Source organism: Pongo abelii, chromosome 21 (assembly GCF_028885655.2).
Source record: "Pongo abelii isolate AG06213 chromosome 21, NHGRI_mPonAbe1-v2.0_pri, whole genome shotgun sequence".
Taxonomy (NCBI): Eukaryota; Metazoa; Chordata; class Mammalia; order Primates; family Hominidae; genus Pongo; species Pongo abelii.
This window is the reverse complement of record NC_072006.2, coordinates 38,178,122-38,201,663: the sequence shown is the minus strand read 5'-3', so window position 1 is coordinate 38,201,663 and position 23,542 is coordinate 38,178,122. Positions and strand designations below refer to the sequence as shown.

The 23,542-nt window shown below is 45.1% G+C and overlaps 1 protein-coding gene across 4 annotated transcripts in view; it reads right to left on the bottom strand.

The window, feature by feature from the left end:
- RALY (RALY heterogeneous nuclear ribonucleoprotein) overlaps positions 1 to 23,542 on the bottom strand; it is an 86,016-nt gene that overhangs the window by 41,006 nt on the left and 21,468 nt on the right. For 2 of the 4 annotated variants that reach the window (XM_054542159.1, XM_002830221.5), the window contains exon 2: positions 7,984 to 8,066. The exons of the other annotated variants lie outside the window; for them this stretch is intronic. The gene's annotated coding sequence lies outside the window, so the exon portion shown is untranslated. The remainder of the gene's footprint in view (positions 1 to 7,983; positions 8,067 to 23,542) is intronic. 4 annotated transcript variants of the gene reach the window in all.

The window sequence follows — 23,542 nt, the reverse complement described above, 5'->3', positions numbered from 1 at the left end:
ACCAAAGGCAAAAGCTAGAGTACAAACACAAGAGCCAGAAAAAAGGGGCCAATGAAATTTCAGAAAGCCCTGAAGAGGCACTTGGAGAATACAATGCCTAACTCATTTTTACAGATGGGGATATGGAGGATGCAAACAGAAAAGCTTGACTGGGAACACCCAGTGAGTGGGTGATAGAGCACAATCTGGGTCCTATGCCTCATGGTCCCTCTCTCACACTTGCTAGCTACTCAGTTTCCAACCTTCTAGGCCATTATGATCTTCTCTTTGACATTTATTTTCCAAATGCTGGGTGACGGGCAGGTCACTGCCCCTGCAGCAGACTCCCAGCCACTTCTAACACCTTACTATATAGATAGCGGCTCTTTGTTTTTAACTGTTCCTGCTGCAGGCTTAAGCAGGACCGAAGTTGAGACTTCTCAACTTCCCTGTTGACTCTTTAATCTCCTTGGACCACAGACCAATCAATGTGCCTTTGGAGACACAGAACAGGAAGAAACATCAGCAATTATGGACCAACTTTCTACCTCATTCCCTGTTTGTAGAACTGAGGAAAAGAGGCCCAGGTATAAAATGCTTTCCCAGGTTTGAGTCAGTAGAACAAGGTTAAGAGCCTGGGTCGCCACACTCTCCTACTTCAATCTGACACTCAACACATGGTATCCGAATTTATTCCAATCACTAGTGATTGAACACCAAGCCAGGCCAGGTATTTTCTTCATCATCTACTACTAGCAACACAATCACTATATAAAGTAGGCATTATTATTACCATTTTGTATATGAGCAAACTATACAGCTCAGAGAAGTTAGTCACAGAGAAAATAAATGTCAGATCAAGGACCCAAATATTGGTATTAAGAATACACACAATGGTGGGAAAGATGCAGTTACTTAATCTTCCTAAAGACCAGTTATACCACAGATATCTTTTATCTTTTACCTCTTGCCCTATGTACTCAGAAGTCTTGACTCTTGACAGATTATGTTAATTGGGGATATAGGCGGTGGCAATGAGGGGAAGGATGGATAGTGGAGACTCTAATAATACAATGACAGATAATTCCAAAGCAATTTCTGCTTTGTGTTAATGGGGTAAAGCAGGTTTTGAGCACCCCCCAATCTGTCCCATTCAATAAGTCCCCTTTATTCATCTCTTACTCATCTCAAAGTTCTAGAACCACCAACGCTCACAGACCTTGGTTTCTTGAGCTGTTGTTATCCAGCTTAGATTTTGCTCTCTTGGCCATGTTCTCAGGCTTAGGACCCTGTCTCACTGCCACAGCCAAAATCCCTAGAACTGCCCTCCAGTTAATCTAACCTACAGGTCCCTCTCCTGTTTGGCTGTTCCTTCTGCTCTGGCCTGCTGCTCCAAAGGGACAAAAGGATCTTGTTTAGTTTTAATGAAAACTGGGGAAGGAAGCAGGGGAACCCGGGACCTCATAGAGCCCAGAGCCCTTTGCATGCGATTCCTTTCCCCCAAGCAAGCTGGAGATTATTGCTTTGCTATGACAGCAATCCTCAAGCAAGCCAGCTGTTTCTGGAACCAAAGTAATAAAATACGGCCAAAATCCTTGGGTGGAGAGTGAATAGGAACAGCTGTTTCTTATATGAGCTGCTCTGGCAGCCTCCCCCACAGATACCTGCTCCTGCACAGAATTCTCTAGGAGCCATCTGATGATTACACTGGCAGACAATGAGTCTCCTGCCCTTTCTAAGCTATCAGGTCCACTTTGGTCAAACATTCATCCCCATACCTTGAAGGACAATGATGCACTGCTACTGCTCCTAGACGTTCTCAGACTCTATCCCAGGTCCCTATCACTGTAATTACTAACATTAATAGTCTTGTACATTTGTACACTATCCAATGGTTTTTTATATAGCATTTATCTGAAATGTGCTTTACACAGTAGGCTGGGTAGAAACTATTATTTCTTGTTTATAGATGAGGAAACTAAAGGCCACAAGTAAGTCCCCAGCAAGCCAGGCATTGCTCAGAGCCCCTCCCATCTCAATGTTACCTATGGCACCTGCACTGTAAGCCTTATTTAATGGAATCAAATCTCTGCTTAGAATTTCAGCTGTAACAGGCAAAAGAGGTGTTCAGAATGGTCCCCCAAAAGCCACTGTGAAGCCTCTGAAGTCCATGAGGTGGGCAGCGGTCTCTTCTAGCTCTGTATCAGGCAACCTTCCGCAGAAGCCTGAGAGGCCCTGGCTTGCCATGTGTCACCTGACTTCCTGCTACACCACCCCCATATGTCTTACTCGAAGCTCAGCCTGCCTCACTGCCTGCCCAGTGCTGATTTGGGGCAGGAAGGATCCAGGCTGCCGAGCGCTATGGGTCTAGCCCTAGCACCCTCTCTGCTGGTAACACATATATATTGTAGGCCACTTGTCTTCCCTATTGTTTTTGAATCAGGCCCCCTCTGAAGTTTGATACTTCTCCAGAGACTACTGTATCAGAAGGAGCAAAGTGATAGTCCACTGGTATAGTCAAGCCTGAAGAATTGTTTGGTTTGGGATGTATCCTGCCTCAAAAATCAATAAACGAATCCTTAAGAAACTAGAAAAGAGCAAACTAGACCCAAAGCAGCAGAAATTAGAAAATAATAAAAACAATGAATAAAATAAATAAAACAGAAAATAATAAAAAATCAATGGAAAAGAAAAACAATGAAACCAAAAGTTGGTTCTTTGAAAACACCAGCAAAATGAACAAACGTGTATCTAGACTGACCAAGAAAAAAAAAGACACAAATTACCAACAAATTAGACAACTTGGGTGAAATGGAAACATTCCTAAAAATACACAAATTATCAAAAGTGACTCAAAAAGAAAGAGAAAATCTAAGTAGATTTAACAAGTAAGACATTTGAATTAGTAATTTTAAACTCTTCCAACAAAGACAAGCCCAGGCCCATGTGGCTTCACTGATGAATTCTATCAAACAATTAAAGAAGAAATAATACCAATCCTTTACAAACTCTTTGAGAAATCAGAGGAGGAGGGAACACATCAATTCATTCCATGAGGCCACCCTAATGCCAAAAGCAGATAAAGACCTAAGAAAACTACAGAACAATATTCCCCAGCAAATCAAATCTAACTCCATATAAAAAGGATTATACACTACAACCATGTGGGATTTATTCTAGGAATGTGAAGTTGATTCAATATCTGAAAATCAATTAATGTAATGTCAATGTAGAATAAAGAACAAAGACCATAAAATCAACAAAATCCAACAGTCATCCATAATGGAACCTCTCAATAAACTAGGAATAAAAGGGAACTTCCTTAGCCTGAAAGATGGAATACTTTCCTCCTAAAATTGGGAACAAGGTAGGGAAGGCTGTCTGCTCTTATCAATTCTATCCAACGCTGTACTAGAGATCCCACCTGGTGCAATTAGGCAGGGGAATTTTTTTTTTTTTAATGGATGTCAGATTATGTCATTCCTCTATTCAAAACTCTCCAATGTCTTCCTATTTCACTCAGAATAAAGCTCTCCATGATCTGGTCCCTGTCTACCCTTGTGACTTCTCCATGTTCCTGTCTCCCCCTTCGTTTACTCCATCTGTAGCCACACTGGCCTCCTTTCGTTCCTCAGACACAAGCAGCACGCTCTATGCCTAGAAAGTTATTCCCCAAAGATACACATATAGCTCACTACTACAGTTCTTGCATATTTCTGCACAAATTTTGTTTTCTGAGAGGCCTTCTTTAATAATCCAGTGTCTCCCTATTCCCTTACCCTGCTTTATTTTTCTTCAGATTTATTCATTTATCTGCTTTCCTCTACTAGAACATAAACTGCAGAGAGAAAACTATTTTATTCACTGCTACACCTCAAACACTTGAAACTGTGCCTGGTATATGACAGACACTCCAATACTCACTGAATGAATGAATAAATGTATATCTTCAAAAAGAAAAACGTATATAGGAGAATGAACAAAAAGGAGGAGTGGGGGACTACTAGCTCAAGAGGCTGAGAAGGACCAGGGTTTTAGGTCGTGGGGAAAGAGCCAATGTAGGATATCATAGAAAAAACTTGGTTTTCTGAAGCCAGATTCTTCTGGGTTCTAAGCTTAACTCTTCTGATCATTGCCTACACATCCCTCTCTAACTCTCAAGTAATTTATAAAATAAGAATATCACCACCTACCTGCCAAGTTGCTATGAAAATGAAATATATATATGTAGAGCATTCAATATAGTGCCTGATAATATATAGTAGATACTATAAATAATTAACATTTTCTGATAACTCTGGCCTTCAAGAGGAAACCAAAACCACCACAGAAATTACCCAGCCCCACCCTCATCTTACTGAGGGACACAGATGTTTGTGGAGGTGCTGCTCCTAAATTAAGTGGCCTCCAGACGGTTTTTTTTTTTTTTTTTTTTTTTTTTTTGAGATGGAGTCTCGCTCTGTCGCCCAGGCTGGAATAGAGTGGCGTGATCTCGGCTCACTGCGAGCTCCAACTCCTGGGTTCACACCATTCTCCTGCCTCAGCCTCCCAAGTAGTTGAGACTACAGACACCCGCCACCACGCCTGGCTACCTTTTTGTATTTTTCAGTAGAGACAGGGTTTCACCATGTTAGCCAGGATGGTCTCGATCTCCTGACCTTGTGATCCACCCGACTTGGCCTCCCAAAGTGCTGGGATTACAGGTGTGAGCCACCACGCCCGGCCCAGACTGTTGTTTTAACTTATTCTTCTTTCACCTCTCCCCTTTCAGTCAGCTTTCAGCTCTCACCCCTAGATGGTAGTAATATAGCAGCTCTTCTCCCTTTTTTGATATTCTTCTTTTAATCTTATGGGGTTTTAGAAACCAAATGCTAAACTTTTTACAACAACACGTAAAAATAAAAATAAATTAGCACTGTGCAAATACTTAAGGATGACAATGCTTTACTTCCCTCTTGTTTTTCAGTTGGACTCTGGAAAAATGAGGCTGTTAGATAAATAAGCAATTATATGGGTAGCTTATCATATATAAATGTATATATTACACACTTATTTACATGGAATCATTCATATTTTAAAAGTTAATAGTGGAGCTTTTTCACAGGGCAGTTGTTACAGGAAGCATATAAGATCCAAGCTTGACACCCAGGCCAGGGAAAGGCCAGAAGCTGTAAAACTTTAGATTAACAAGGCAAAAAGAAGTGGCAGCAAGAGCCTGGATATTCAGAGTAGGAGGGAAGGTAGGGGTCAAAACCCTCTGTGCACTCTCAGGCAGACAGAAGAACAGAATGTCCATTGTTAAAACACAGTGCGAAGAGAATGGCCTCCATCGTTGGTGAAGGGGGAGAACAAGATGGTAGAAAAACTGGAATGACCATGACCTCCATAAAATGTGAGGCCACAGCACAAGAGCCTTTTTCACTAGCAGTAAGCAGGGGCAGGCAGGGAACCTAGGGCCAAAAGAGGAATAGCCTTCTTCAAGAGATGACAGCAGGGAACAAGGCAACATCTCAGTGGAGTGCTGACTCCTGTTGGGATGGGCTCTTGGGAACTGCTGTAGTATCTTATGCCACAGTTCATGAGCGCACTTAAACCTGCACTCTGCAGCCCACACATTGCAAATCATGGCTGCCTGTGCTACCTGGCTTTGTCATCTGTGCCCTGGAATCCTTTTCCTTATGGAAAGAGTAAGCTATGGGTAGGGCCCACAAAAGAAAGGAGAGGAGGAGAAGGGCATAGGAGAAGATTTACAGTGAAAATTTCCAAAGGAAAATCCTCCCGTTTACTTTTGGGAAATGGGGCAGCAAACAGGTCAGGGACTGGGATGCTACAGATACTGTTATATTTTGGATGGTGGACTCCTCCAAACCTCTTGCTGAAATCTGATCCCCAATGTTTAAGGCGGGACCTAATGGGAGGTTTGGATCATTGTGGGCAGGTCCCTCACAAATAGAATAATCCCCTCCCTGGAAGGGGGGTAGGGGAAGTGAGTGATTTCTCACTCTCTTTGTTCCTGTAAGAGATGGTTGTTAAGAAGAGCCTGGCATCTCCCCTCTCCCTTTCTTACCATCTGATTTCTACCCACAGCAGTTCCCTTTCCAACACAGTAGAAGCAGCCTAAGGCCCTCACTGGGTGCAGACACCCAATCTTGAACTTTTTCAGACACCCGAATTGTGAGACACATAAACCTTTTTTCTTTATAAATTACTCAGCCTCAGATAATTTATAACTCCTTTATAACAACATAAAACAAGCTAAGACAGACACTTAAAATGCTTTCTTCTCACTTTCTTGTTTCATTCATGCTGCTTTACAATTCACAAAGCTTTCCAACTTGCATTTCTCATTTGATTCTCTGTAACATACCTGCATGGTAGGTGTACACACAAGAGACGTGAGGGGACAGGGAGGCACTCCAACTTTACAAATAGGGAAATGAAGACTGTCCAAGGGCACACGTTGAGAGAGAAGATAAAAACCCAGGTTTCTCAACTTCAAGCCAGCACTCAGGTCCTTACCCTGTACCAGCCCAAGTGTTTATGAGATCCCATGTGTTACAGACGTATTCTTCTTCTTGTGGTCACTTTTAGCCTGGGCCTCTGCCTGCTTGAAGATTCTTCCTATCTTTCAGTCTAGTAGCCCCCCTCACCAGAAATACCACTGCTCAGAGGGACCCCTAACTCCTACCTGCCCTGTTCAGCCCCTCAACTGAATCTCCTTTCTGAATCCCTAAGTAAGTATGCCTTCTTGAACTTTATAAGAAAAATCAAAATTAGAGAGGGAGATTAACAGCCCAAGGAAAGTCAGGTCTGGAAGAACAATGGTATTTATGGTCAGACTGACCTGGGTTCTAACATCAGCTTTATGGATTCCCAGGTGTGAACCCTGGGCAAATTATTTCAGTTCCTGAGCCTCAATTTCCTCATCTATAAAATGAGGTTTCAGAGCAGGCTGTGGCGGTACACACCTGTAATCCCAGCTACTCGGGAGGCTGAGGCAGGAGGATCACTTGAATCACATGAGCCTAGGAGTTTGAAACCAGCCTGGGCAACACAGTGAGACCTGTCTCCCAAAAACAAAAATAAAACCCCACACACACAAAAAAAGGGATTTTGTCTAGATTGAGATCAGTAACATAGTAAGTTCTTAATGCGTTGATTTTCCTTCCTTCTCACCATCTGTCAGCTTCCCCTGACATCCACTTCATAAAACCCTAATCACTCCACTCTCACCATTATTCATACGACATTTTGCAGAATTGAAGAAACTACAGGATTTTCTGGAGCTGACCTATGAGCTTGGCAGATCACAGTAAAAACTAAAGCTAAGAAAGTCTCTAAGGGGCCGGGCGCGGTGGCTCACGCTTATAATCCCAACACTTTGGAAGGCCGAGGCAGGCAGATCACCTGAGGTCGGGAGTTTGAGACCAGTCTGACCAACGTGGAGAAACCCCGTCTCTACTAAAAAATACAAAATTAGCCAGGCATGGTGATGCAGGCCTGTAATCCTAGCTACTCAGGAGGCTGAGGCAGGAGAATTGCTTGAATCCGGGAGGCGGAGGTTGCGTTGAGCCGAGATCACGCCATTGCACCGCAGCTTGGGCAACAAGAGCGAAACTCCATCTCAAAAAAAAAAAAGTCTCTAAGGGCTGTGAGGTCATGTTAAAGAGCTTGTGAGAGGACAGGTATAGCTGCCAGGTCCCAGGATAGCCCCCCACCTGCCACATCCCAGCAGAAAGCAGCTAGCAGAAGCAAGAAGGAAGCAGACCTCCTCTGCCTTATTCATGGCAAATGATCCCAGACATTCTTGTGGCAATTCTAGGAGAGCAGTCTCAACCCACCCAGTTCAGAAGGTTACCTGTGCAACATCCAATCTCTTAGACATGGAGTAGGAAGATAATCACTTGTAAGTTATCTGTACTAAAGGTAAAAACAATCCCCAAACTAGTTACCCTCCATGTTGGCCCAAGCTTGCCCAGAGCTTTCCCAGGCAACCTCACTCACCAGTAACAATGCTGAGCTTAGCCAGCTGTTTCCTCCTTTGGGTTACAGGGTCAGCACCACCTGCCCCTGGGAATAGGGCTCACCTATAATAGAGAGAGAAGTTCATTAGGGGTGCTGCTCAGAACAGGCAGCAGGCATTCAAAATTCCTGCCCTCACACACTTTGCATCCTAGCAAAAGACAGGTCAATTATTTACAGTATATAATTTCAAGTAGTGCTAAGTGCCATAAAGAAAAATAAAGCAGGCCTGGCGCGGTGGCTCACACCTATAAGCCCAGCACTTTGGGAGGCCGAGGGGGGTGGATCACCTGAAGTCAGGAGTTCAAGACCAGCCTGGCCAACATGGTGAAACCCTGTCTCTACTAAAAATACAAAAAAAAATTAGCCAGGCGTGGTGGTGGGCGCCTGTAACCCCAGCTACTTGGGAGGCTGAAGCAGGAGAATTGCTTGAACCTGGGAGGCGGAGGTTCCAGTGAGCTGGGATCGTGCCACTGCACTACAGCCTGGGTGACAAAAGCGAGACTCCATCTCAAAAAAAAGGGGGAGGAAGGGGAGGGAAGGGGAGGGAAGGGGAGGGAAAGGGAGGGAAATGGAGGGGGAGGGAAGGGAAGCAAAGCAAGGTAAGGAAATAAAGAATGACAAAAGGTAAGGGTGAAGTCTATTTTAGATAAAATGGTCAGGGAGGGGCCTCTACAAAGGGTCACATCCAGAGAGATTTGAATGAAGTCAGGGGGTAAGACATGCAAAGATCTGAGGGAAGAGTGTTCCAGGGAGAGAATAGCAAGTACAAAGGCCCTGAGGCCTTGGTATGTTTAAGGAACAAGAAGACTAATAATATAGCTAGAGTGGAGTCATAAGGAGAATGAGGTACATACCAGAGGCACAAGAAGGAATTTGTTCTGTATTTTACATATGAGAAAACTAAGGCTCAGAGACTAGGTTACCTGCCCAAGATCAAAATAAGTCAACTGGTGAAACTGGGAGTCAAACTCAGGTCTTCTGGACAACTCTAACTCTGTCTCACTTGTGGCCCAGGCTCCTCCAGGCTTAGATCACCTGGATTCTAGCTGAGACAAACTTTCAAGGACTCTGAGATTTATTTCAGGTTTCTGTGCTCAGCTCCCTCCTCTGCTGGGTGAGGATGGTGAAGAAGAGAAATCCCTATATATTCATTCCCAGGAATGTGGAATGGAATAGAGCAGACTCTAGAATAAGAATAGCAGCACATACCAGGCACTGATGTAAACCTTTTATTTGTATTAACTCATTTTATCTTCACAACAATCTTGTAAGGTTGGTATGTTATTTTACTAATGGGGAAATTGAGGCACAGAGCAATTAAGTACATTTGCCCATTGCACAGCTAACAAGGTGGTGGAGCTGGGATTTGAACCCAGAAGTCCAACTCCAGGGCTTGCCCTCTTAACCTCACATTATATATAACAATTCTCAAAAACAGAAGGCAGGAAACATGTTCTCTTGTTCTAGTTTACATGGCTCAGAGTCCCCTACCCATCTACACCCAAGCCTGACATCCTCTCCATATACTTGCAGTCCAGGCTTTTTACTGAATACAAGTTGAATGACTCCTGAGTCCTTCAGCCAGGTGGTTCCAGAGGCTTCTCTAATCTCTAGCTACTGTAATCTCAAAGCTATAATAACAACGGCCATTTAATAGGCATTTACTGCACAGTTGGAAACAGACTAGGTACTGGCCTAAGCACTATTTTATTTCAGAGGGAGTGGAAGTTGCTCCAAGTCATGAGTGGAGGGATTGAGGGTGCAGGGGGCCTCCAGGTCTGGAACAAAGCAGCAAGCACAAGGAACCAAAGGATCTCTGTAGCTCTGGATCAAAAGACAAAGGCAGAGGCACCAGGGAGTCGAGACTGGACACCTCCAATCAACAAGTCAAACAACTCAATTCATCTTCTATTTCCCAGCCTCCATGATTCAGAGAACGGCATAACCATTCTCGAGGTACTTAGACTCCAAATATTCATGCTCTCAATCCCTCTTTCTCTCTCTTCCCCATTCCCACAACTGCCAAATCCTTGTGGGTTTTTTTTTCCTCCCCCTCTAAGAGTTCTACATCCAAATTATCTCCCTCCCTCCCTCCCTTCCCCTCCCCTCCCTCCCTTCCCTCCCTCCCTCCTTTCTTCCTTTCTTTCTTTCTGTTTTGCAACAGAGTCTCGCTCTGTCACCCAGGCTGGAATATCCTGGTGCGATCTTGGCTCACTGCAACCTCCCGCCCCCCCCCCCGGGTTCAAGTGATTCTCCTCCCTCAGTCTCCTGAGTAGCTGGGATTACAGGCGCCGACCACCACACCCAGCTAATTTTGTATTTTTAGTAAAGACGGGGTTTCTTCATGTTAGTCAGGCCAGTCTCAAGCTCCTGACCTCAGGTGATCCACCTGCGTTGGTCTCTCAAAGTATTCTTTATTCCCTACTATGTCAACTTCCTCTTGGTTCAGGATCACATTATCTCTTGCTTGCACTGCTGGCATATTTCTTGAAACTTACTGACATTACAAAGGCAGACTTACAGGAGTCTCTTCCCTGGTCTCTGTTTCACTAGTCTCCCCTACCCCTCCTACTCCAATCCATTAGACCCACACAGCCAGACTAATGGTCCTAATGCCACTTCCCTGCTCAAAAAAAGTCATGGCTCCCAGTCACCTCAGCCTTGCTCTTAGGTATGCCAGTATCTGGTCATCATCCGCCTTACTTCTACCGTGGGCTTCCCAGCTCCCATATTTTTGGTCCACACTGTTGTCTCACTGGAATTGCCCTTCTTCATTTATACACATTCAAACCCTTCTTAATTTTCAAGGCTTAGTGAATCTATGACATAATCCTGAACTCTTTTCTCACTACTCTCTCTGCCATGTTCTTTTTTTTTTTTTTTTTTTTTTTGAGATGGAGTCTTGCTCTGTCACCCAGGCTGGAGTGCAGTGACACGATCTAGGCTCACTGCAAGCTCCGCCTCCAAGGTTCACACCATTCTCCTGCCTCAGCCTCCTGAGTAGCTGGGACTACAGGCGCCCGCCACCACCCCCGGCTAATTTTTTTTATTTTTAGTAGAGATGGGGTTTCACCGTGTTAGCCAGGATGGTCTCGATCTCCTGACCTCGTGATCCGCCCGCCTCGGCCTCCCAAATCTGCCATGTTCTTGAAACATCTCCGGCTTGTGGGTATATTCATTTCTGCACTCACCATCAGCTAAGGCCTCAGGAATACAATACCCCTGTTCCCCTTCTTCTTTGTAGAAATTCCTACTTCTTCTGAAGAATGGAGATCTAGTCAGTTATAAGATTTCTTTTTTTTTTTTTTAAGATAGGGTCTTGCTCTGTTGCCCAGGCTGGAGTGCAGTAGTGCAATCTCAGCTCACTGCAACCTCTGCCTCCTGGTTTCAAGCGATTCTCCTGTCTCAGCCACTCAAGTAGCTAGGATTACAGGCACATGCCACCACATCTGGCTAATTTTTGTGTTTTTAGTGGAGACGGAGTTTCACCATGTTGGCCAGGCTAGTCTCCCGACCTCAAGTTATCTGCTTGCCTCGGCCTCCCAAAGTGCTGGGATCACAGGCGTGAGCCACCACACCCAGCCAGTTATAAGATTTCTGTTTCTATTCCTCCTACTTAGTCTGGATCTACCTCCCAATAAGAGACCTGAGTTCTAATCTGCATCTCAGATTCCCCATCTGCAAAATGGGAATTCCTATACTGCCAACACAGGATTTTATGATCACATGTTTTTATCAAAGTGGTAACAGGTGAGGAAAAGGGCAGAGTTAGGATGGGAGAGTCCCAGCCAGGTCTTTTATAGTTCTTCTTGTAAGCTGAAAAACAGGGTACACACATGAACCTTCTATCTAGTTAGTCAAAAAATATTTCCTGATACTAGCTGTACTGGTTGGCTTTGCTGTGTACACAGCTCTGAATAAGGGGTTATGGAGGATGCACAGATGATTGAGAACAGTCCTTATCCTTAGGCACCTGGCATTCAGAATGGGATTATGATGTCCCACAAAAAATTACTAAGAATATTAGGCAAGATCTAACCGTTCAAAGAATGTTATGTATTGTGGAAGTGAAGAAACAAGTCAGTCTGACCTGGGGTTGATGCAGAAGCTTCACAGAAGAAGCAAAGATTTAAGCCAGGCCTTGATGCAAGTTGACAGAAAGACATGGGCTGCTACTATGCCTCAGGCACAAGGCTGGGTGTTAAACTGTTAATCCTTTTGATACCCTGTGATGTAGGTGATGACATGCCCATTTTACAACCAAGGTAACTGAAGACAGGTGAGGCTAAGTGTGCCATTCAAGGTCAAACAGCTAGTAAGCAACAAGGCTAGCATTTGAACCCAGGTCTGCTTTACTTTACTCCAGAGCCTATGTACTCTCATGATCTGCCTTACTTATTACACAGCAACATGAAAGAAGACCAGAAAAACTAAAGTTCTTTCTAACCTCAAAATTCAATGATTGAACAGGGGATGTGGTGGGAGTGGGGGTTGTGTGCTCACTGCTGCTATGTCTTCTCTGTAAGATTGTGACCTTATGGCACGATTAGGGTCTTATGAACTGTCATATGGGTCTTGGGTCATGTAGGATTAGGGTCTTATGAACTACCTGCCAGGCTCTGTGTCAGCCTAAGTATCTGTGAGTAAATAAAGGAACAAACAAAACCTGCCCAGCAACTCTTATTCTGAGGACTAGAAGTAAAGTCCAAAATCTCAAGCTCCATATTCAGAGTCTCAGTCCCAGTATCTATATCAACCGAATATCTACTAATCTGTTGGCTTAAGGTGTCCTTTTCCCATTCTTGTTTTCACAAGTCAAAGGAGATGTGAGGAGTGCAAAGGCAGGGAGCAGAGAAAAGAGGATGGGAAAGGGGTGAAGGGAGAACAGGTAAGGAAGGAGACACTTCAGCAGGTTTAAAATGTCTGAGGTTTAGAGGCCAAGGCGGGCGGATCACGAGATCAGGAGATAGAGACCATCCTGGCTAACACGGTGAAACCCCGTCTCTACTAAAAATACAAAAAAAAAAAAAAATTAGCCGGGCATGGCTGGCGGATGCCTGTAGTCCCAGCTACTCGGGAGGCTGAGGCAGGAGAATGGCGTGAACCCGGGAGGCGGAGCTCGCAGTGAGCCGAGAACACGCCAATGCACTCCAGCATGGGCGACAGAGTGAGACTCCGTCTCAATCAATCAATCAATCAATCAATCAATCAATAAAATGTCTGAGGTCTAGACTTTGGAAAAGATCTTTTTCCTTCCGGTACCAGAACCAAGGACTTTTATTTAAAAGAGAAGCAGCAGGAATTCCTCTTTGTAAATGTTAAATGAAGGGAGTTTGCTTGTCCAAACTCCAAAGTAAATCTGTCAACAGGAGGTAAAGTGAAACACTTATCAACAAGTTGCTCAGGGCTCCAACCCTCAGTCCTCACTATTGCCCTGCCCCAGCCCAACCTCTGCCTGGTTTAAGCTGAATCCTGCAGAGGTCAGAAGAGAAGCAGGTTCTTCCTCTTGTCACAGCTTCCTCCTCTACCAGCATTACTCCAGGCTAACAAGCCTTGGGAGTATATCGTTCCTTGTGGCTAAGGGGTTACTGACATCCTCTGGACCTTTCCCCAATAGCTCCCCATCATGAAAGCTTTGTTGAAAAACCTTCCTTATCCCCACCTCCCCACCCCTCCCCCCTCCCCAAAAAAAAAAAACAAAACCCAGGAATCTACTGCTGGAGGCTAGGGAAAGGAGCCAGGAAGTGAATGAAGAGTGAAAATTATGGGAAGCCTGGGTCTGGACATCAAAGGGTGGGGAATCAAGCAAAAGGTCTGGGACAAGAGAAAGGGAGCATTCCCTGGGGACCGAAGACGATTTTTGACAGAGGAAATAATCTCCTACATTTGTAAAAACAATTTTTTTTTTTTTTTAAATAGCATGTCCCTACAGAACTCTTGCTGTTTAGAATAAGCAAGCTCCAGGGCCTGCAGGAAGACTGACTGAAAGGTGTTGGGCCAGGTGAGGTGGCTCACGCCTGTTATCCTAGCACTTTGGGAAGCTGAGGTGGGCGGATCACCTGAGGTCAGGAGTTCGACACCAGCCTAGCTAACACGGCGAAACTCCGTCTCTACTAAAAATACAAAAATTAGCTGGGTGTGGTGTGGTGGCGCATGCCTGTAGTCCCAGCTACTCCAGAGGCTGAGGCAGAAAAGCTTGAACCCGGGCGGCGGAGAATGCAGTGAGTTGTGTTCGCACTACTGCACTCCAGCCTGGGCAACAGTGAGAATGTCTTTAAAAAAAAAGAGAGAGAGACGTGTTGCTGAAGGGTTATCTTCCTCAGGAGAGACGAAGAGAAAGGGAAGCTGGGTTTTCTAGGCCTCTGGGGTGGCAACCAAGGCACGAGTGAGCAGCCACAGGAGATAATCTCAGCCTAATGGCTCCAGGCTCCCTCAGGCAGGGTTCCCCTGAAGGCAGCCTCCAACGCATTTCTGCTACAGTCAGCACTCCAGGGCTCACAACTGACCACACACAGGGAGTAAAAAAGACTGGCACAGGGCAAAGGCACAGGGCAAACAGCCCTCGTCCCACAAGCCAACTTGCCAATCTATTTGACAGTTGGGTTCCAGCTCCCCCTAACCTCTCAGCCTCAAAACTGCCTCAACCCTTCTGTAAGGCTTGCTTATCCCAGCCTTTACTAAACCCCGTGGTCTTGCAGTTCTCCCTGACTCCTCCCCTCACAAGGATACCTGACCTTGACTCTTGTGACTGGCTCTACTGTACGGCTGCCTATGCCCAGGCATAATAAAACTACTGGCTGTGCTGCTGTGGGGGCAAAAAAAATGACCTCACAACATAATAAAAAATGCAGCCAGGACACAAAATGGCTCAGTAAAACCCTCCCATACTCCCAAACAAAGACAGGTGTCAGGATGCCCAGTGTATCAAAAAGTAGGCCCTAGAGGACAGCTGGTTTCTTAATGACAGGTGACATTAGGGGTCTTGAGCCCAACCCATGTTCATGTATGAGAACATAATGCATGCCATGAATAGATGAAACTCAATCTAGGCAGTCTCCAAGCTGCCTGGAGGAACATCCACAGAATACAACAGATGTGCAAGACAATCATTCTTGCCTCTGCATTTTCTGGGCAGCTAACAGCATTTCTCCTTTCTCAGCTGAAGCTATCTCTAGTTTTCCCCTCCTCCTTCCCTAGAAGATCCAACCCTGCAGGAATTATCAAGGGAGGCACAAGTAATTACTGTTTTCTTTTCTCCATGCTAATGAGACAGTTGGATGGTTCCCCTTCCCCCTCTTGAGCTGGAAGTGAGAATCTAAAGCTTTATAATCAGTAACCAACACACCAAAGCTCCAACCAGACACTGCTCTGTGCAACTGAGACTGTGTAGAAAATGGCTTTCATGCCCCTGATGAGACCAGAGCTGGAAGGGCTCAACCATTTTACGAAAAGGGAGGTAAGACCAGAGCAGGGAGGGGAATCTGTCCAAAGTCACAGAGGGAAGTCAGTGGCAGGGCCAGAACCAGTCTCCTTATTCCCAATCAGGCCACCTCTCACCTCACTCAGACCATGTTGGCCAGGCTGGTCTCGAACTCCTGATAATCTCAGGTGATCCACCCGCCTTGGCCTCCCAAAGTGCTGGGATTACAAGCATGAGCCACCACACCCAGCCTGTCATTGGTTTTTGAATACCTATTCAAAAACTGATATGTAAGCTTGAAATTTGCAGTTCCAGCCTCCACACTGAGGTCCCCTCTGAAGTTATTCTATACTGTGTTAAGTCTGAGTGAGGTGAGAGGTGGCCTGATTGGGAATAAGGAGACTGATTCTGGCCCTATCATACCATAGACTGACTGTGGGGCTCTTGTGATACTCCAGCATATGATCAGTGCTGACCATAAGGCTTCACTTTCTAGAGTGCACAAAATTAGGTGCTTTATTCTATAAATGGGGTTAGCTCCACATGAGAGCCCCTGCCTTAGTCACCCACCTAAGACTTCAGACGCCCACCCCCCTCGAACTAAAGCCCAACTCGAAATCCAAGGACAGGCCTCTCCACCAATGGCCATTGCCCAGAGACTGCTTGCCAGCCTGGATGTCCACTTGGGTTTGCTGCTCTCTCCACCCCTCTGTAAGGAAGGCAGCATAGAGTAGAAACAACTAGCAGACAGACCTAGGTTTAAACCATGGCTCTGCCACCAAAACTGGGTATCCTTGGTGCTTTGACCACCGTTCACTTGCCTGTCTCTTCTACCACTCTTCCCTACTTGGGAACAAGAAATATTCAGTTGTTTTCCTGTATCCGCAATGAGTCAGTCATTGTCTACCAAATGATACTCTCTGAAACTTAAGTCCTCACATTTGTAAAATGGTGATTAAATCACCTACCTCAGAATAGTGAAGATAAATGAGGGAAAAAAATTATGTAAATTGCCTAGACTAGTGCCTGGCCCTTCTTCCTCTACTGTATCTTGGATTCCCAGGGCCAAAAGTTTGTCTGTACTGAACTACACCACCCATCCTGGAGACATCATGCCTTGCTGACAGGGTCTGTTCCACTCTAGCAGTCAGACTGACTGCCAGTTCCTGGAACCCTACCAATAAAAACAGATATGACTACTCTCCTCACAGGTGAAGGCAGTGAATTTCAAGCAAATGATCTTTGAGCATATACTAATATTCTAGATTGAAAAGAGAGGGGAACTTTGGGGAAAAAAATGCTATGTTATGAAGCTGGAGCCTTAGAGAAGAAATCCCAAGTCCCAAAAAGTGGCTGAAGATAATCTGTACTGGAGCCTGCAGAAGGGCCAGAGACATTAAGTGAATCGCCTTAGGTCACATAGGAAGCTGAAGGCAGAAATGGCTTAAAACCCACCACTGTGGTCTCCCTAGATGGTACTTTTTCCATCCTTCAGGGCAGATGCACAGTGCTGAAGGAAAAAGGAAGTGAGGCATAGGAGGCTCAGTAGAGTGGCAGGGAGAGGCACATAGGGACGTCAAGTGGCACTTACACAGTTTGTTTGGTAAAGGTGAATGAGGGACAAAGCCAGCCTTTAGTTTCGTAGGGGCCTTATGTGCTCTGGCAGTTGAGGGGCAGAAACAAGTTCAAACTGGCCAGAACAAGTGTCAACAGTTATGGAGGGAAAAGGTATAGGGTGTCTCAAAGTATCATAAGCACCCCCAACCCAAAACATCAACTGCTTTGAGTGATCAAAACCTTCTGCCTACCCATCCCCAACTTCTCAACTCATACTATGTTCTAGATTTTCTATGGTATCTGTCTTTTCCACTGGAGGGCCCTCAAACTTAAAAACTAGGGGTGAGGTATAAGGTATAGAGAAGAGAATAAGAGCTTTGTCCAGGCTGTGCGTGGCAGCTCCCGTCTATAATCCCAGCAGTTTGGGAGGCCGAGACAGGAGATCACTTGAGCCGAGTTCGAGACCAGCATGGGCAGCCAAGTGAGACATTGTCTTTATTTAAAAAAAAAAAAAAAGAAAAGAAAGAAAGAAAAAACAAAAGAAAGAGAAGGCTGAGTGTGGTGGCTCACGCCTGTAATCCCAGCACTTTGGGAGGCCAAGGTGGAAGGATCACTTTGGGAGGCCAGGAGTTGAGGACCAGCCTGGGCAACAGAGCAAGACCCATTTCTATTTAAAAAAAATTTTTTTTTAATAATAAAAAAAATTTTTTTTTAATAATAAAACAAATTAAAAGAACAAATTTTTTAAAAAGAGTTCCGTCTCCTGAGGAAGATCTGACTGATGAGTCTTTTCTTTATTCTACTCACCATATTCTACTCATTATATTCACCCGAACTTCTGAGTTAAGGGACTGGCCCAAGGTCACGCAGCTAATAAAGGCAAATCAGGACTTGCCTGTGTATCAAGTATCCTTTTATGGCCATGACTGCTATGGTATGAATATGTCTCCTAAAGCTCATGTGTTGGAAACTTAATCCCCAAAGCAACAATGTTGAGACAGGGGACTCTGAGAGGCAAAATTAGTGCATGAGGGCTCTGCCTTCATGAATAGACTGATGTCATTACTGCAGGAAAGCGTCTGCTATCTTGAGAGTGGGTTTATTATAAAAGTGAGTTCAGCCCTCCCGCTCTCTTTCACCATGTGATACCTTCTGCCAGGTTTTTATGCAGCAAGGTGGCCCTCACCAAATGCGGCCCCTTGATCTTGGACTTCCCAGCCTCCAGAAGCATGAGCCAAACAAACTTCTATTGTTTGTAAATTACTCAGTCTATGGTATTCTGTTACAGCAGCACAAAATGGACTAAGACGGTGACTTTTGGCCTGGCACAGTGGCTCATGCCTGTAAATCCCAGCACTTTGGGAGGTCCAGGCAGGTAGATCACTTGAGGTCAGGAGTTCAAGACCAGCCTGGCCAACATGGCAAAACCCCATCTCTACTAACAATACAAAAATTAGCCAGGTGTGGTGGTGTACACCTGTAATCCCAGCTACTTGGGAAGCTGAGGCACAAGAATCGCTTGAACCCAGGAGGCGGAGGTTGCAGTGAGCCAAGATTGCACCACTGCACTCCAGCCTGGGTGACAGAGTGAGACTCTGCCTCAAAAAAAAAAAATAAATAAACTAATTAAAAAAAGAAAAAGAAAAAGTGACTTTCAGCAAATTTGATTTTTATAGTTTTGAGCGGTAGGTAGGACAGGTGTTCTCTGCTAAATCATGTCCCTTCTTCAAACACCTACAATCCATTTCAGGCCTAGTTCTGACATTTATCTTCTCTTACAGAACGTGCATAACTACCTTCTTTCTTACAGGTCAGCAAACTTTTTCTGTATAGGATCAGATAGTAATTAGGCTTTGTGGGCTACCATAGTCTGCGTGGTATTCAACTCTGCCATTGTAGTGCAAAAGCAATCATGGATGAACAAATGAGCATGGCTGTGTTCCAGTAAAACTTTACAAAAGAGGCAATGGGCTAGATTTGGCCCACTAGTTTGCTGACATGTTCTAACTAATCTGTCTCCAATCACCTGTTGCCTAATCCATTATTCCTATCACAGTCCTGCAACCTCAGTGGATCCCCTTTGCCTACAGGATGGTTTAAACTCTACCCTTATTCATCCTCTACCACATCCTTTTCCTGCACACTGCACTCCAATCACACTGAGTTGTAATCTGGCAGCTTCTACCATTCCTCATGCTGTTCCCTATCATCCTCAATGACTTTCTCCATCCCTTTGCCAATATTATCTACTCAGAGACAAGTACAAATGCCAACGCCTGGGAGAAGTCTTTGCCAGTGATTCCTCCCCTCACCCCCATGGGAGTTAATCCTTCCTCACATTCCCTGACTAGCCTCCTTCCCAGGTAATCTGTCCAGCACATCCTCCACTTATATGTGTTATGGTGAACCTTCACATGCCTATCTAATTTACTGGGAGTTCTTAAAAAACAGGAACTGTGTTTCATATGTCTATACACTATTTTCAGAACCTGGTACACAGTGGGCACTCAAGCTTCCTATCTACCGAATAAAGCTTGCTCTGTCTTACATAATTTGTATGTATATGGTTGTCGCTCACCCACCACTACCTCCCCACTCCCCCAGAATTCTAAGTTTCTCAAGGGCAGGGACTGTGACTTACTCAACTCTGTGTCCCTTGCAGTACCTAACAGAGCACCCAGTATCTGCCTACTGAACAGGCTTCTAGGCTGAGTAGATTACTAGAACATGGGGATCTTCGGTTCTAGCAGAAACATGAGACAACCCACAGCATCAAAGAATTCTTCAGCCTGCTTTATGGGCTTGCCCCTACCTCCCATCCCATCATGTTTTTGGGTCTGGCCAGGTAACCACTTAAAGCAGAGGCCAAGACCAGGCATCTCACTAGGTTGCTCTCACCTCTGCTGAGTTAAAGGAACTGGAGCTATGTGAAGAGCAGAAGGATCCTTTTTTTTTTTTTTTTTTTGAGACAGAGTCTCGCTGTGTCGCCCAGGCTGGAGTGGAAGAGGCATCATCTCGACTCACTGCAACCTCCACCTCTCGGGTTCAAGCGATTCTCCTGCCTCAGTCTCCCGAGTAGTCAGGATTACAGGTGCCCGCCACCATGCCTGGCTAATTTTTTAAAATATTTTTAGTAGAGACACGGTTTCACCAACTTGGCCAGGCTGCTCTTGAACTCCTGACCTCAAGTGATCTGCCCACCTCGGCCTCCCAAAGTGGTGGGATTACAGGCGTGAGCCACTGCGCCCGGCCGAGGGATCCTATTTTCAGACCTCCTTGTCCCTGGGCTCAAACTGTATCCTAAGTACCAGCCCTAAACTGACCCCCAATCCGTATTTAGCCCTAGACCAGAAGACAGCCTTCTAACAAGTACAGATCCTTGGTTCCCCAAGGCAGGTGATTTCACTGAGGGAAAGGCTGCAGTTCAACCTCAAATAAAGAAAAAACTCAAAGGTATGTAGTAAGAATCATTAGGAGCTCCACCTCCAGATGCAAAGGAACGTCTATTGAGATTAGGGGTCCTGGGCAAGCCTGTAGTCCACAAGTACAGCTATCCTACCTTGGGGAATTTGTGGGGTCGAAGACTAAATTGCTAATGGAAAAAACAAAACAAACACCAAAAGAAATTTTCTTCTAAACCCAGAACAGAACAACATTCCATCTGGGTAAGTGAGCTTGTCACAGGCAAGGGGTACTTAGCATATCTTCCATTCCAGGATTACGGCTGTCAAGTTTTAATTAGGGTAATTAGAGTTAAAAATGTAATTTAATTTCAGGGGTATTTTGAACAGATTCCATTAATTTCTTTCTTTAAAAGAACACAGAAAGGAGGGGCAGGCTGTGTGAAGCAGAGGATTTTGCCATGAGAGAAGCAAAGTTATTCGCCTGGGCCAGACGAACTTTCAAACCAATGCCAAGAACCACAACACCTCTGCAGGTCTGGCCCAGAGGACAGAGGACTGCTGCTCTTCAGGCTTCCTCCCTTCTCCCCCACAGAAGTCTAGAAATAAGTTTCAGTTGGCACTTGCTAATAAATCGATCTCCTCCTCCCTACCTGCTGCACCTGCATTACTGCCATCCAGTGGCTACTACTACGACCTTAAATCTGGCAAAGGATGTGGGCTCAGAGCAGTCCATCTGTTTTGCTACACGTTAGGTACTGCTCTAATGCCCACCCCTTTATCAGTAATTCCTGGACACATCTTTATGCTTTTGTTTGTGCTGGTTCCCTGGTCTGGAGTGCCCTTCCTGGCTTAACTCTTACTCTTCATTCTTCCTTCAAAACACAAATCATAATTACATCCCCTAGGAGAACCCCCATTCATGCCTTTGGAATCTCAGAATCCCTTATAAACTCTTCTATTAAGGAACATACATTATACTGTGGTTTGTATCTTTGTCTGACTCTGATGCTAGATTGTGAGGTCATCTAAGAATCCCTAGCACTAGCACAAGCCCTGACACACAGGAGACACTCAACAAGTATCTGTTGAATGACCAACTATAGGAGGAATTTGGTCTGACCACACTGGCTGCTGAGCATGTTAAGCCTGCAGGTTCTCCAATGCATCCAGTTACGAATCCCTTCCCCCTCCTTGCACAAGGCCAGTTCAGAAACCTGACTCTGCACTCCGTAGAGGAGAAAACCTTCCCATTGTTCCCAAATGATGATTGATCTCTCCCATTAGAGCCTGCTCACTCCTTAGGGACCTTGGAAAGGAGATGAGAAAGCAAAAGCAAGCACGGCATCCCTCCCCACCCCCTGCACCTGCCTTACCACAGGTTTTAAAGAATTTCCTCCAGTCTTTGAACAGCTCCAGGGAGACAGCCTGAGCTCCAGTTCAGTCTGTAGAAGGGTAAGTAAGGGAGGGCCCTGGTAGAAAACAGTTCATCAGATTGCAATCGGTGTTGCAAATGCTCAGAAATGTATTAATAGCATAGTACAATAGAGATTATGCTATATGACAGTGGGCGGCCAAGTCACTTCACTTTGACTTTTCTGAGCTTCAGTTTCCTTTCCTTCCTATGCCAGTAGGTTGCAAGGAGAAATAAACACAATGAGGCTCAGTATTTAACACTTAGTAGGTATTCAATAAGTGATTTTTCCATCTAAGAGGGGGCCTATACTATGTACCTAGCATCACATTATAAACTAGAGTTTATAAAGGTGAGGAAAACACATCAAATAGGGATACAAGTTAACCATTTCCCCGTTTGTTCAGGGTAGCCCTGCCTGCTGGTCCCCAGGAGAGGTGGGCTACACCAGCAGAACTGTTGTATTGACAAGTGTAACCAGATCCATTTCAACGTAATCATTCTCCCTACCTAGGAGCACTGCTCCAGCCTCCTCCCAGGCTCCCCAGGCCTGGCTGCAGGCCCATATTGATCCATTTCTAATTAGGAGCTGTGTCAGTGCTTCTGGCAGAAGGTCAGGGCCTGGGCTGCCTCGCTGGCCTCTGGCCAAATGCCCCAAAATGCCCCGCCCCAGGCAGACCCAGAGAACGGACACTATGAGGTAGAAAAAGATCCCAGACTAAACTCATCATAAAGCAGCATGAAATTTTAGAACTGAAAAGGTCCTTTATGAGTATAGGTTTTTAATATTTCAGTGGAGAAAGCTGACGTCCAGAAAAGAAACTTGTCCAAGGTGGTATCAGAAGATAATGCATATCTTTTTACTTCTAGTTCTTTCTCTAGGTAAGTGTTTCCCAACCTGGCTACACAACAGAAGGACTCAGGGAATTCATTAAAAACATCAGTTTCTATGCCTGACCCGAGAGATTCTGATTTGGAACACATGCAGTAGCTTTGGCTCTCTTGTGCTAAGTATGGGGATCACCTTCCAATAGTAGTGAACTCAGGTTCAAACTCACCTTGGGTCATAAATAGTAACATTCAGAGGTAGCCCACTATTGTCTGATCCAGTCCTCCCCTACCCCCATCATTATACTAGGGGCCTGAATCCAAAGGATCTATCATAAATGGTTCCAACTTCCTAACGGTCTGCTAGCTTGGCTGTCAGCAAACATCTCCTTTCCAAACTAGTCTGAGACTAAAATGTCTGTTATGAAGATATAGAAACCTAACGGGTGGTGGTAATAGCACCTAGGTATAAAGAAATGTGGAGGATGCTGTGGTACTCGGTGTGTGGCATCTGGCATGGGCAGAGATGTCTGAGTATATGTGGGCATGTGTGGAGGGGAGGACTTGTGTGCAGATGTAAGGGAGTGAACAGTGTGGTGTCTGAGTTAGGCTTACAGATACTCTGGTAGCACACACAATTCTGGGTATCTGGGTAGAAGGCAGTGGGACAGGGGTGTAAGAGGGTAAATGTGTGCACATACGGAAGGAGGAGGAATAGATGGCTTGAAAGTGTAAGGGAGATACTTTGAATGTGTATAGAAGAGAGGACATATATGCGCCATCATGACTCAATTGTGTGTGTGTGTGTGTGTGTGTGTGCACGTTGCAAAGCATTGAGCCTGTAGGGATGGGGAAAACTGGGTGTCTGTCTCTGTGTGGCCTATACACCTGTATGCATGAGAAACCAGATCCATGAAC